This window comes from Mobula birostris, chromosome 6 (assembly GCF_030028105.1).
Source record: "Mobula birostris isolate sMobBir1 chromosome 6, sMobBir1.hap1, whole genome shotgun sequence".
NCBI classification, from domain to species: Eukaryota; Metazoa; Chordata; class Chondrichthyes; order Myliobatiformes; family Myliobatidae; genus Mobula; species Mobula birostris.
In genome coordinates this window covers 113,814,074-113,827,432 of record NC_092375.1, presented here as the reverse complement: position 1 = coordinate 113,827,432, position 13,359 = coordinate 113,814,074, and the positions used below count along the sequence as shown (strand labels likewise).

At 45.2% G+C, this 13,359-nt stretch overlaps 1 protein-coding gene across 7 annotated transcripts in view; it reads right to left on the bottom strand.

Annotated features, from left to right (window-relative positions):
• spega (striated muscle enriched protein kinase a) overlaps positions 1-13,359 on the bottom strand; it is a 392,740-nt gene that overhangs the window by 356,006 nt on the left and 23,375 nt on the right. The window contains exon 1 of one of the 7 annotated variants that reach the window (XM_072261060.1): positions 1,437-1,546. The exons of the other annotated variants lie outside the window; for them this stretch is intronic. The gene's annotated coding sequence lies outside the window, so the exon portion shown is untranslated. Of the gene's footprint in view, positions 1-1,436; positions 1,547-13,359 lie in introns of those variants that run through there. 7 annotated transcript variants of the gene reach the window in all.

The window sequence follows — 13,359 nt, the reverse complement described above, 5'->3', positions numbered from 1 at the left end:
TGCACAGCCACTTTCAGTGAACCACATACCTGTACCTCAGTGTTATTGTCAGGTGACTGCAGATGAATTAGCGCATAGAACATAGAAGAGTACAGGCCCTTCACTCCACAACGTTGCACCGGGTCTTTAACCTACCCTAAGATCAATCTAACCCTTCCCTCCTGCATGGCCCTCCATTTTTCTCTCATCCATGTGCCTATCTAAGAGTCTCTTAAATGCTCCTAATGTATCTGCCTCAACCACCAGTCCTGGCAGTGCGTTCCACACACTCACCACCCTCTGTAAACAAACCACTTACCCGGTACTTTCTTCCAAACACCTTAACATTATGCCCCCTCATATTAGCTATTGCCACTCTGACTTCCCAAGAGGCTAACTATGCATCTTATCATCTTATACATCTCTATCAAATCACCTCTCATGCTTCTTTGCTGCAAAGAGCAAAGTCCTAGCTCCCTCATCCTCCTCTCATAAGACATAATCTCCACTCCCTGCGTCTTCTGTAAAACTTTTCCATTCTTCTTATAATGAGCGACCGGAACTGAACAGAATATTCCAAGTGTGGTCTCACGGCTCCAAAGACGTTCGGATTAGTAATGGTTACTAATAGTTCAGATTAGTAATGGTTACTAATTAGTAATGGTCACTAAAGTATCATACGTTGCCACTGGAAGCATGGAGGTACTTCCAGACTGCCCCTAGCGCATCTTCGACACAAACACCGCGTCTCACTGTATGTTTCAATACATGTGAGAAATAAAGACAATCCTTAATTTTATCAAATCCGTCTCCTCCAATACAAAGAGCTTTAACTTCTGTGATATGGCCCATTCCCAACTCCCCTTAATAGGAATCTGTCTGTGGGATTCGTTGTTCAAAGGCACTCCTGGCAACTGTCCCAACTCATACTCTCCATCGGTGCCAACTTCCTAAAACCTTGCTATTTGGTGCACGTTCCTGTTTCCCCCAAAAGACCAAGCACAGGTTTGATGGCCCAAATAGCCCTCTGCTAAATTCTAAACCTCTGTACGAGATCAGCCCCAACCCTCTGTACAAGATCAGCCCCAACCTTCTGTATAAGATCAGCCCCAACCCTCTGTACAAGATCAGCCCCAACCTTCTGTACAAGATCAGCCCCAACCCTCTGTACAAGATCAGCCCCAACCCTCTGTAAAAGATCAGCCCCAACCTTCTGTACAAGATCAGCCCCAACCTTCTGTACAAGATGAGCACTAAACGTGTGCTTGCTAAATAAAAGCAGCCATGTCATGAAAGCAAGAATTCTTTCCCCAACACCTCAGGTTTATTTCAAAGTTTAACGCAACAAACATCCACAACCTCCCAAAAATGGGAATAACTGCCCCCCTTTGAAAATGGACTGGGTTCTGGATACCCAAAACAGAGATGCAAAAAATAGATAGGGGTTGTTAACTCACCTTACGGACGTTTCCTTAAACACTTGACTGTCTTTCTTTTCCAAGTTGCTTTCCAAACCTTTCCTTCGATTGAAGTCTCCGAGTGGAATTGAACTCTTTGTTTTTGACAGTTTTCGCTCTTTGTCCCCCCTCTTGTGTACCCTGCCCCTTTCCCTTTCCCCCCACCCCCTCCTCCAGGGTCGCTTGAGCTGTTAATTTGCCTCAGTGCTCTCCATTGAACAAGCTGATGTTACACGGTTTCTGTCTCTGTCAACAGCTGACACGCGGATTCCAGCTCTAATCGGCTGCACATTAACTCCTGCCTCTCTGCTCCCTGCTTCCTCACACTGTGGGCAACGTTGAGGGAATTCAACCTCACTGGATGGCGGTTTCTAAAAGCTATCAGATGCCTGGATAAGGCGGAGATTCAGAGACTTTTCCAACAGGGAAGAAATGTTGAATTCCAGAGCACATGTTTCAGTCCGGGGAGATCAGACCTGGAAGTCCTCTTGCAGGATTTCCTCAAGGTTAATTTGCAGGTTGAGTTGGTGGTGAGGAAGGAAAATGCAATGTTAGCATTTGTTTCAAGAAGACTAGATTATAAATGCAAGGATGTAATGCTGAGGCATTGGTCAGTCCATATTTGTAGTACTGGAAGCTGTTTTGCACCCCGTATCTAAGAAAGGATGTGCTGACATCGGAGAGGGTCCAAAGCAGATTCACAAGAATGATCCCAGGGATGAAATGGTTAATGTATGAGGAGTGTCTGATGGCTCTGGACCTGTTTCTCCTAAACTGGGGTTTAGGAGAATGATGGGGAAAGCTCAATGTAACCTACTCAACATTGAAAAAACTGGATGGAATGGACATAGAGAGGATGTTTCCAATAGTGGGAGAGTCAGATGGCATATTCTCACATGGACATCCCTTTATAACAAAGATGAGATGAATTTCTTTAGCTAGAGGGTGGTGAATCTGTGGAATTCATTGACAGAGATGGCTGTGGAGGCCAGGTCTTTGGGTATATTTAAAGCAGAGGTTAAGTTCTTGATTAGTAAGGGTGTCTAAGGTTACAGAGGGAAGGCAGGAGAATGGAGTTGAAAGCGATAATAAATCAGCCATGATGGAAAAGGGGAACAGATTTGATGGGCTGAATAGCCTAATTCTGCTCCTATGTTTCATGGTCTTATCTTAAAAGTTCCCTCCCTCAAACAGTTAATCTGATCAACCATTCTAGTTAGCCACCCCACCCCCCACTCTCTCTATTACCTTGGTCACTGGGCAACAATGCTGCTCACATTGTAAATACCTTCTGGTATTTATACACGTAATGGGCTAATTGGTGTTCCTAGGGCTCACGGTCTTACGGTCTTATGCTTTAGGATTGCAGAGGGAGAGAGCAGCCTGAGGGTGAACGAGAGGCAAGCTTTGTACAGACTGGGGCGTGCCCGAATGGGATACCAGGATGGTAGTGGAAATAGAATCAGATTTATTGGTCACACGTACATTCAAACATACAGTGAAACGTGCTGTTTGCAGCAACTACTATCACAACCTAAAGGTGTACTGGGGGCAGCCTGCAGGTGCCACCCCACAACCCGGTGCCAACACATCATGCCCACAACGGCCACCAGAACAACACAGAACGCAACCAAAAGGAACACAAGCAACGAAGAACAGTAGCAACACGGGAGGCTTCTCCCCCACTCCCACCCACACACACAGACCATCCTCCAACTCCAGGACAAACCGCCAGGGCTTCAGATTCCCCGACTACTGATTGACCTTCAGGCCCCAATCTCTGGTATCGAGCCCCAGGCTAACTGATGGCAGGACCCTGAGCTCCAGACTCAAACTCCAGGTGCACCGACCGACTGGAGCTCGTGCCTCCTGCTTGCACAAACTCCTGGTCTCTGGTCTTCAAGCGCAAAGAGGCAGCCAGGATGGCAGGTGTCCTTTGGCATCCGCCCACGTAGGCAAGTAGTTTGGTGGAGCTTGTGGCTTTTAGCTGGGCACATGGATGGAGGGGGAGTGGAGGGACATAGGTGATACACAGGAGGAGGACATTTAGTGTCTAATAGCATCAAAGATGGTGCAAAACCGTGGGCGGAATAGTCTGTCCTGTGCTGTGGTGTTCTATGTATCCCTTTCTCTGTCAACGTCATTAGTACCGATATAACCATTTGACTGTTTACCTCAAACAACAGGAATTCTGCAGATGCTGGAAATTCAAGCAACACACATAAAAGTTGCTGGTGAACTCAGCAGGCCAGGCAGCATCTCTAGGAAGAGGTACAGTCGACATTTCAGGCCGAGACCCTTCGTCAGGACTAACTGAAGGAAGAGTTAGTAAGAGTTTTGAAAGTTGGAGGGGGAGGGGGAGATCCAAAATGATAGGAGAAGACAGGAGGGGGAGGGATAGAGCCAAGAGCTGGACAGGTGATTGGCAAAAGGGATACCAGAGGATCATGGGACAGGAAGCCCAGGGAGAAAGAAAAGGGGGGGGGACCCAGAGGATGGGCAAGGGGTATAGTGAGAGGGACAGAGGGAGAAAAAGGAGAGAGAGAAAAAGAATGTGTGTATATAAATAAATAACGGATGGGGTACGAGGGGGAGGTGGGGCATTAGCGGAAGTTAGAGAAGTCAATGTTCGTGCCATCAGGTTGGAGGCTACCCAGACGGAATATAAGGTGTTGTTCCTCCAACCTGAGTGTGGCTTCATCTTTACAGTAGAGGAGGCCGTGGATAGACACATCAGAATGGGAATAGGACGTGGAATTAAAATGTGTGGCCACTGGAAGACCCTGCTTTGACCTTGTAACCTACTCCAAGATCAATCTAACCCTTCCCTCCCACGTAGCCCCCCATTTCATCCATGCGCCTATCTAAGAGTCTCCTAAATGTCCCCAATGTATCGGCCTCTACCACCACCCCTGGGTGCACTCCACACACCCACTACTCTGTATAAAAAACATATCTCTGACATCCTCCTAATGTTTTCCTCCGATCACCTTAAAATTTAGCCCGCTCATATTAGCCGTTTTCGCCCTGGGAAGCCGCCTCAGGCTGTCCACTCTATCTATGTTTCTTATCACCTTCTGTCTATCAAGTCACCTCTCGTTCTCCTTCGTTCCAAACAGAAAAGCCCCAGCTCGCTCAACCTATCTTCATAAGACATGCTCTCTGATCCAGGCAGCCTCCTGGTAAATGCCCTCTCCACCTTCTCTAAAGCTTCCATATCCTTCCTACAATGAGGCAACCAGACTGAGCACACTATTCCAAGTGTGGTCTAAACAGGGTTTTATAGAGCTGCAACATTACATCGTGGCTGTTGAACTCAATCCCCATCTAATGAATGCCAACACACTACATGTCTTCTTAAACACCGTATCAACTTGCATGGCCACTTTGAGCCCATGTCCATAATGATCAACTTAAATTTTAATTTCTTTTGTAAGGCTGGTTATATTTGTTAAACAAAGTTGATAGAGTTGTAAAGAGAGTTATTGGGACATTGTCCTTCATAAATCAAAGTACTGAGTACAGAAGTTGGTATGTTATGTTGAAGTTGTGTAAGACATCGGTGGGGCCTAATTTGGAGTGTTGTGAGCAATTCTGATCCCCTGCCTACAGGAAAGACATCAATAAGACTGAAAGAGCATGGAGAAAATTTACAAGGGCATTGCCATGACTTGAGGACCTGAGTTATAGGGAAAGGTTGAACAAGTTGGAACTTTGTTCCCTGGAGCGTCGGAGAATGAGGGGAGATTTGATAGAGGTATACAGAATTATGAGGGGTGTAGATAGGGTAAATGCAAGCAGGCTTTTTCCATTGAGGTTGTGTCAGACTAGAACTAGAGGCCATCGGTTAAGGGTGAAAGGTGAAATGTTTAAGGGAAACATGAGGGGAAACTTTTTCACTCAGAGGGTGGTGCAAGTGTGGAACAAGTCCCAGTCAAAGTTGTTGCTGTGGGTTTGATTTCAACAATTAAGAGAAGTTTGGATAAGCACACGAATGGGAGGGCTATGGTCTGGGGGCAGGTTGCTGGGATTAGGCAGAGTAACAGTTTGGCATGAACTAGATGGGCTGAAGGGTCTGTTGTGTTGTAATGTGGAATGGAAGTGACTTCGTGAGAATGCAGAGATTAGAGGGAGCTAATTCAGGCACGGTGATTAAATCGTTGTCAACCTTCAAATTCAAAAGCTTTGAAGACTCTCAGGGGACTAAGATCAGGAGCTGAGGAGTCACACGCACTCAGAAATATGGGAAGACTTGTGAGGAGTTTTAATTTCACCAGCAGACGCAGACTTGGGAAATGGAGGGTATTGTGTGACAGGGTCAGGGAACCTCAAGTAAAAGTTGTGCTTATGTACTGTCCGAACAGTGAATTGGGACTTCAGACATAGAATGTAGGACACAGAACACAATGTTGTGCCAACCTTTTAACCTACTTTAAGATCAACCTAACCATTCCCTCCCATATAATCCTCTCTTTTTCTATCATCCATGTGCCTATCTAACAGTTTCTTAAATGCCACTAATGTATCTGCCTCTACCACTACCTCTGATAGGGTGTTCCACACACCCACCACTCTCTCTGTGAGGAACTTACCTCTGACATCCCCCCTATATTTTCTTTCAATCATGCCTCTCCTAAAAGATGCTCCTGCCCTGGGAAAAAGTCTCTGGCAGTCCACTCTATCTATGCCTCTTATCATATTGTACACCTCTATTGAGGCACCTCTCATCCTCCTCCACTCCAAAGAGAAAAGCCCCAGCTCACTCAATCTATCCTCATAAAACACGCTCTCCAATCCAGGCAGCATCCTGGTTAATCTCTTGTTCACCCTCTCTAAAGCTTCTAAATCCTTCCTATAATGAGGCAACCAGAAATGAACACAATATTCCATGTGTGGTCTAACCAGTGTTTTATAGCAATGTTACCATGCAGGCCAGCACACTATAAGCTTTCTTATCCACCCTATCAACTTGCATGACAATTTTGAGGGATCTATGGACCTGGACCTCAGGATCCCTCTGTTCTTCCACACTGCTAAGAATCCTTTCATTAACCCTGTATTCTGCCTTCAAGTACAACCCTCCGCTATTCTGAATTGACCTCCATCTCCCACTTCTCAGCCCTGCATCCCTGCTTCCTGTCAAAGTCCTGTTGTTATTTACAACAAACACTACACTATCTACAAAGTCCATGTCATCTGCAAACTTAATCAATGATTCCACCATCTCAGATAATCTCTTCCCCCACCTCCTGCCAATAGGCAGAAGATACAAAAGCCTGAAAGCTCAGTCCACCAGCCTCAAAAACTATCCTGCTCTTATGAGACTAATGAATAGCTCCCTAGTATAATAAACTGGATTCTTGACCTTACAGTCTGCGCTGTTATGACTTCATTGTCCGCCTGCAGGACACATATTCGGTAACAGTAGCACGTCATTGCTCAATCTGTTGTTGTTTTCCCTTATACTACCTCTGATGTTAAGTTATCCGTAAGGTTGGCCCGCAAAACAAAGTTTTGCACTGTGCCTCGGTACCTGTGTCAATAATAAACCAATTTACCAAAATTTTGGCAAAGTAGAGCTATAATCAATTTGGGTGGATGTAAGGAACAATAAGGGCAGCAGACAGGATTGGGAGCTGTGTCTCCTATCGGTGGTGATAATACAGTGGTGTAAAGCAGACAGTTACAGAGTCATCCAGCAATACAGCCCTTCAGCCCACCAGTCTATGCTGACCATGGAGTCTACCTAGCTGGTCCCAATTTCCTGCGTTACTCCATATCCCTCCAGAGCCCGCCCCTCCAAGTACATATCCAAGTGTTTTGTAAACCTGCCTCAACCACTTCCTCTGGCAGCTCGTTCCATAAACTCACCACCTTGTTGTGGCACAACCGCTTCACAGTGCCAGTGTGCATTTCCCGCACTGTCTGTAAGGTGTTTGTACGTTCTCCCCGTGACTGCGTGGGTTTCCTCCCACATTCCAAAGACGTACCAGTTAGGGTTAGTAAATTGTGGCATGCTATGTTGGCGTGTTGGCACCAGAAGTGGTGCATCCTTGGACTGTGTTGGTTGTTGATGCAAAATTACACATTTTACTGTGTTTCAATATTTTGATGTAGAGTACTGTGCCAAAGTCTTAGAAACATACTGTATATATATATACATACGTAGCTAAGGTGCCTAAGACTTTTTCACAGTACTATAGTAATTTTATATCTTGCACTGTACTACTGCCCCCCAAATAAAAAACAAATTTCATGACATACGTGTGTGACGATAAACCTGACTCTGATATGGGTCTCTATTGTGGAACGAGAATGGGAAGGGGGCAGGAGAGGGGAATCATTTGGAAAAAGGGGAAGGGAGAGGGGAGGGAGCAGGAAGCACCAGAGAGACATCCTGTAATGATCAATAAACCAATTGTTTGCAATCAAGTGATCTTGCCTGGTGTCTCAGGGTTGAGTGTGACTGCACCCACACAACCTCCACCCTGACCCTGGCACTCCTCTGCCACCTGTCCCACACCCCTCCCATGGCGCTCCACCCTCGCCATTCCCAACATCCTTTGCTCCCGCCAGATTTACAAACTCGCTCCCCGCTTCACATTGACAAATACAGTTTTAGGCACCCGAGCTATGTATATGTACATATGACAAATAAATCTAATCTCTAACCTCTCATTTTCTGCATCAAAAGTTGCCCCTCATGCCCTTTTCGCCTCTCAGCCTGAACTTATGCCCTCTAGTTTTAGATTCCTCTATCCTAGGGAAAAGACTGTAACAGTTGCCTTCTCTATGCCTCCCATAATTTTAAACACTTCTGTAAGTTCACCCCTCACTCTCATACACTCCAAGGAGTAAAGATCCAGACTGGCCATCCACTCCTTATAACTCAGGCCCTCTAGTTCTGGCTACATCCTTGTAAATCCTCTCTGCACTCTTTCCAGTTTAACCATATCTTTTGTGCAACAGGGTGACCAACGTTGTGTGCAGTATTCCAAATGCATCCTCACCAATGACTTACAAATTAGTAAAGTGGAGAACGTGTACGTACCAGGGAAGTACAATAGTCACAGACAAAAGAGATTCTGCAGATGCTGGAAGTCCAGAGAAACACACGCAAAGTGCTGGAAGAACTCAGCAGGTCGAGCAGCATTTATGGGGAAGAATGAACAGTTTTTGTTTTGGACAGAATCTCTTCATCAACACTGGAAAGGAAGGGGGCAGAAGCCAAGATAAGGTGGGGAGGGGAGGGGAAGGAGTTCAAGCTGGCAGGTGATAGGTGAAGTCAGGTCAGGGGGAAGGTGGGTGGGAGAGGGGGAGATGAGGGGAGAGGATAGATGGAAGAGATAGAGGGCTGAAGAGGAAGGGGTCTGATAGGAGAGGAGAGAGGATCATGAGAGAAAGGGAAGTAGAAGGGGCACCAGAGGGAGGTGATGGGCAGGGTAGGAGAAGAGAAGGGATGAGCGGAGAACCAGAGTGGAAAAAAGAGAGAAGAAGGAGTGGGAGGAAGAAATTACTTTAAGTAAGAAAAATCAATGTTCGTGCTGTCAGGTTGGAGACTATCCAGACCGAATATGAGATGTTGCTCCTCCAACCTGACGGGGGCCTCATCATGACATTAGCCATGGAGGACTTCAGTCCAAAAATAGATTACTGTACACAAACCAAATTAACGGAAACATTGCGGGGATGAATGCATGGAATGTGTAAGAGAATGTTATACGTATACACTGGGTGGTCACTTTATTAGGTACTTCCTGTACCTAATAAAGTGGACACTGAGTATATGTTTGTTCATGGTCTTCTGCTGCTGTAGCCCATCCACTTCAAGGTTTGATACGTTGTGTGTTCAGGAATGCTGTTCTGCACACCATTGTTGTAGCACGTGGTTATTTGAGTTACTGTTGCCTTCCTGTCAGCTTGAGTCAATCTAACCATTCTCCTCTGACCTCTCTCCTTAACAAGGAGTTTTCCCCTGCAGAACTACTGCTCACTGGATTTTTTTTTTTTTTGTTTTCAGCACCATTCCCTGTAAACTCTAGAGACTGCTGTGTGTGAAAATCCCAGGATATCAGCAGTTTCTGAGATACTCAATCCACTCCATCTGGCACCAACAATCATTCCACAGTCAAAGTCACCTAGGTCACATTTCTTCCCCATTCTGATGTTTAGTCTGAACAATAACTGAACCTCTTGACCGTATCTGTATGCTTTTATGCATTGAGTTGTTGCCTCATGATTGGTTGATTAGATATTTGTATTAACAGGCAGGTGTACAGATGACTACTACTACTGCTACTACGTCAACTCAGGCCTAAGGGGTCGGCGTCGGGCACGATGATGGACTCTCCACTTCTCTCTCTCCCTCATCAGTGTGTTCAGTTCATCTACATTAGCCGTGCTGCTGTCTTCTAGGAGCATGTTGGCCATAGTCTTGGGAGGGCACCCAGGGTTCATCCTCCCATGCTTGGGCTCCCATATGATGACCAAGCTGGCAGGTAGCTCGGGGTGGCGTAGACAGTGCCCCGCTAGTTGCAGTCTTCTCGCCTCGATTTTAGTGGAGAGCATCGGTAGGTTGTTATAGAGCTGGACGTTTGTCATGTGCTGTTGCCAACTCACGTCAAGAGCCATCTGGAGCATTCGTGTATAGCAACCATCTGGAGACTTTCGCATCGTCTTGGTGAGTGTCCACGTCTCATGTCCGTATGTGAGAATGGACTCTATGACTGCTATGAAAATCCTCTTTTTAAGCCCTCTGGTCAGGTTCGACTTCCAGATTTCCTTCATGTCATTCAGAGCCCTCCATGCCAGCGCCTTCCGTACCCTTATGGCCTTCTCCAAGCTCATCATTCTTGATCCGAGGTACTTGTAGTCAAAGACTTTCTTAATGGTATCATTCTTTACGGTCTTGAGAGTACCCTCGTTGCAGTTAAACGCCACGTACTCTGTCTTTTTAGCGTTTAGGTGAAGTCCAACTTTATTGCACTCAATTTCCACTCAGTCACTGAGTCATAAAATGGCCACTGAGTCTTTATGTTGAAGAGTCAATAAAAGATCAGCGTTTCTCACTGAAACTTATTGAATACTGAAAGGCCTAGATAAAGTGAATGTTGAGAGGATATGTTCTATAGTGAGGAATTCTAGAACCAAAGGGCACAGCCTCAGAATAGAGGGACGTCCCTTTAGAGCAGAGATGAAGAGGGATCTCATTAGCCAGATGGTGGGTGGCGAAGCTGTGGAATTTATTACCACATCGGCTATGGAGGTCAAGTCATTGGGTACGTTCAAAGTAGAGGTTGATAGATTCTTGATTAGTCAGGGCATCAAGGATTATGGAGAGAAGGCAGGAGATTGGGGTTGAGAAGGATAATAAATTAACCATGATGGAATGGAGTGCAGATTCGATAGGCCAAATGGCCTAATTCTGCTCCTAATTCATATTTTAGAGCTGAGCAATGAAAGGGGGTTAATTAGTAATCTGATAATTGAGTGATCAGAGAATTGTATATAAATATTGAAGGAGATTTAGTACAATCTGAACTCTGAATAATGCAAACAATGAAAGATGGGATGAGAGTTACCAACAGCAAATTATGAAAGCACGTCAAAATGTTAACCAGAAAATAAGCAATGGCTAATATTTAACCAATGGAAACATAGCCTACAATGAATATATTTCCCTTTAAGGCACTAAGATCCAAGAGGAAATATTTTCCCAGCCATGACTAACAGGAGAATTTAAGGATGGTATTAGATCAAAGGAAAGGCATTGTAACTTTGCCAAGAAACAGCTGTAGTGCAGATCAGGACAGCTTCAGAATTAGGAGGAGCAAGGTTTTGTTAAGGGCTCCAACAATTATTTGCAAGCAATAATTCTATGAAGAATTATCTCTAACGCTCCATGACTCTATAAATCAATAAAAACTAAAACCAGCCTGTAAGATGTTTCTACAGATAGAATAGAGGAAAAGATTACCTAAGGGTAATGTGGCCCCTTAACAAGACAGGAGACAGCCACATCTCCGGATATAATTTTATAAAATCAGTCAGGGCTCCTAATAATTAAAGAGCAAAAATCAGCTTTATTTGTCACATGTGTATCAGAGCATCGAAGCATACAGTGAATGCATTGTTTGGGACAATGAGCGACACAGTCCGAGGATAGTGCTAGGGAGAGACTGTAAGTGTCACCATGCCTCTGGAACCAACATAACTTGCCACAACTCACTAACCCTAACCAGTACATCTATAGATCACCAACCCTAACCAGCACATCTACAGATCACCAACCCTAACCAGTACATCTACGGATCACCAATCCTAACCAGTACATCTATGGATCATGGAAAGAAACCATAGCACCTGGAGGAAACATTCATGGTTACGTGGAGAATGTACAAACTCCTTACAGACAACAGTGGGAGTTGAACCCTCATCACTGACCCTGTATTGTCGTTATCCGGAACTCTACCATGCTGGCTATTCAACTAATGGAAACTATCCACTCCTATGTCTAATGGTCTTTTAGAGGGATAATAAATCAGCCATGATGGAATGGTGGACAGACTCGGTGGGCCAGATGCCTGGTTCTGCTCCCTTGTCTTAAGGTCTTATCATCCAAAATCTCGTGCACTTTAATGAGGCCCTTTTGTAAAATCCCTCCAAACAGAAATCAGAGCCAGTGAACGCAATCCAGTGGTTAGAGATCATTCAGTCATAGTCTTGCACTATAGATAGTGGCCATTCAGCCCAACATGTCCATGATGACAATTATGACCCTCTACCCAAATCCCAGTTGCATGTATTTGGCCTGTATTCTTCCTCAGGAGGCTAAAGAACTTTGTACCAATGTACTACTGAAGCATCTTATCCAGGAGGTACAACAACTTCTCTGCTTGTGACCACAAGAAACTGCTCAGTGCATCATGAAAACCAATCTCCTTTCCATGGACTCTGTCTACACTTCTTGCCGTATCGGTAGAGCAGCCAGCATATTCAATGTCCCCACCCACCACTAACATTCTCTCTTCTCCTTTCTCCCATTGGGCAGAAGACACAAAAGCCTGAGAGCATGTCCCACAGTCTCAGTGACTGCTTTTACCCCACGACCGTGCTATTGCATGATCCCCTAGTACAATGAAATGGACTCCTAATCTCAGTCTGCCTCATGACCTTGCACTTTATTGTCTACCTGCACCGCACTTTCTCTGTAACTGTAACACTTCATTCTGCATTCTGTTATGTTTTCCCTTGTACTACCTCAATGTGCAGTGTGATGATTTGATCTGCATTAACAGTATGCAAGACAGGTCTTTCACTGTACCCTGGTACATAAACAAATGAACTTAATGTCTTGTCTATTCAACAACTTTTAAACATCGTGGTGGTATCCGAGTCCAGCATTTCCTCTAGCAGTGAGTTTCAGATATTAACCACTCCCCTAGTGAAAACTTTACCCCTTAAACCCCCTTTAAACCTCCTTCCTCTCACCTTAAACCTTTGCCCTTTTGTTTTTGATATTTCTACCTTGGAAAAAAAAAGACTCTATCTACCCTATCTGTCCATCTCATAACTTTACATATCTCTATCAGATCTTCCCTTAATCTCCTTCCCTCTAGGAAATCAACCCCGCCCTACCCAATCTCTCCCCATAAGTAATGTCTTCCAATGCAGACAACATCCTGGTGAAAGGGCGACACGAGACACTGCAGATGTCAGGACCCAAAGGAAAGAACAAACTGTTGGAAGAACTGGGCAGGTCAGGCAGCATCTACGGAGGGAGGTTCTTGGCCTAAAAGGTAGACCATCCCTCTGACAGCACAGAGGCTGCCTGATCTGTTGCATTTCTCCAGTGTTTTTGCAAATCCCCTTTGTCACATCCTTTGAAGAGCCCTGCTCTTCAGAGGAAAAGAGGTGTCTTTGC